The sequence below is a fragment of the Carlito syrichta genome, unplaced genomic scaffold (genome assembly GCF_000164805.1).
Source record: "Carlito syrichta isolate Samal-C Ts95f unplaced genomic scaffold, Tarsius_syrichta-2.0.1 Scaffold308238, whole genome shotgun sequence".
Lineage (NCBI taxonomy): Eukaryota > Metazoa > Chordata > Mammalia > Primates > Tarsiidae > Carlito > Carlito syrichta.
Window position 1 is genome coordinate 201,863 of NW_007252334.1, and position 1,939 is coordinate 203,801.

The following is a 1,939-nucleotide window of genomic DNA, read 5'->3' on the forward strand; positions in this document are numbered from 1 at the left end:
TCACCTCAGCCTCCCAAAGGCGCGGGATTACAGGCTGAGCCACCGAGCCCAGCTGGGAATCACATTTTTAAAGAGAAAGACTTTACTCAAAAATCCTCTTTTACAACTGCACTTAGACCCGTTTTGACACATACATCCACATATACACACACATTCTGTTTCCACTTTGGCTACACCTTGTTTCTGAGTTTTAAAAAAAAAAATGTCATAGTAGCTCACACCTGTAATTCCAGCTGAGGTGGGAGGATTGCTTCAGCCCGGAAGTTAAGACCAGCCTAGGCAACAGAGTAAGACCTCACCTCTATTAAAAAACAAGAAAACAAATAGTATATTACCTACTTGTTTGCCACTTCCGATTTCAGATTTGCCTTCTTACATCAGTCTCTGCTCCGAACCAACGCTTGTTCCTGCACAAGCCTTCAGCACCCAGATTCCCAGGCTCCTGCACCAGCCTCGCCAGTTCCCTGGTTCTACTTGAAGCCTTAGTGTGTCCAACACCAAAACAAGTGTGTTTTGTAAATCAGAGTTTGAAAACCTGATGAATGTAGGGCCACCATGCATTACAAGTGTCACCCCCAGTCATAACCCAACGTATAATCCCCCACAGGAAGATCATCTAATATCGCCTATCTCCTCGTGTTTCTTTTGCTCCTTGTCCTCTCTTCCTCCCAAGTCACCCCATTATGCCCTCCAGGATGCTCAAACTCTGAGGGGTTGCCGGCTTCATCCTCAGGCCCCTTCATGTTACTCATGTCCATACTGAAGTTTCCTGGGTTTGCCCCTAATTGGTAAAACCCAGCACTCGGCCAGGCACAGTGGATCACGCCTGTCACCTTAGCACTTTGGGAGGCTTGAGCCCAGGAGTTTGAGACCAGCCTGGGCAACATAGGGAACCCTCACCTTTACCAAAAAATAAAAATTAGCCAGATGTGGTGGTGTGAGTCTGTAGTCCCAGCAACTCGGGAAGCTGAAGTGGAAGCATTGCCTGAGCCCATAATCGTGATCATGCCACTGCGCTCCAGCCTGGACAACCGTCTGGTAAGAGACCCAGACTCAAAAAATAAAATAAAATAAACAAAAACAAAACCACATCCATGTCTGCATTCTGACTGCAAGAGGCATGGAGAGGGCTGGGAAAGGAAGTTGATCTTGAGAAGGCAAGACAGTGCTTCCAAGGTGAGATGCTGTCTATGTAAGGAGGTGTTCCAGGTGGAGCTGACAGATGCCCACTGCTGAGGTTTTTACAGTCAGAAGGCAGGAGGACATTTTGGCAGTGGAAAAGGAAGAAGAAGGACTAAAGTGGTGGACTGGATGTGGATGACAGAGATGACTGGGTGTTCAGCTTGAGCAGCTCAATAGAAGGCAACGCCATGTATAGACGAAGATAAAGTGGAAATGATGAGTTCTGTTTTAGATATACTGACCTTGAGGAACTTGTAAGTCTATGAGGCAAGGAAGTTTCTAGATTCTCAGGGTCCATTAGTGGCAGCCACAATCACCTAGCGGCCTTGTGTGTGGCACCCAGCACCTGTTCTCACCCCGCCCCTCACCCGCTGATTCTCATCCCCCAAGCGTTTGCTCAGGCTGTTACCCTCGCCTATCCCTGAACACTACCCCAGCCAAACCCCGCCTAGCCTGATTGCTAGGTGTGGGAGCCTGGGCAAACCACGTCACCGTGGCTCAGGGCCTCAGTTCCTCATCTGTAAAATGGGAGCCTTAGAAAAGACGCACTCTCCAGGTTCACTCTGGCTCTAAACAAATGAAGGCACTTCGCGGCTTCACCGCGAGGGGGCACGAAAGAGACGTCGTCACCCAGGACCGCGACCGAGGCGCCCCAAAGCAGCCAAGGTACCACGCCGGGACGCTGCGATGAGACGAAAGCAAGGTGGGCCGCGATCCTTCCACAGCCCCCTTTCTCGAGAAAACCCTTCGATCTGGA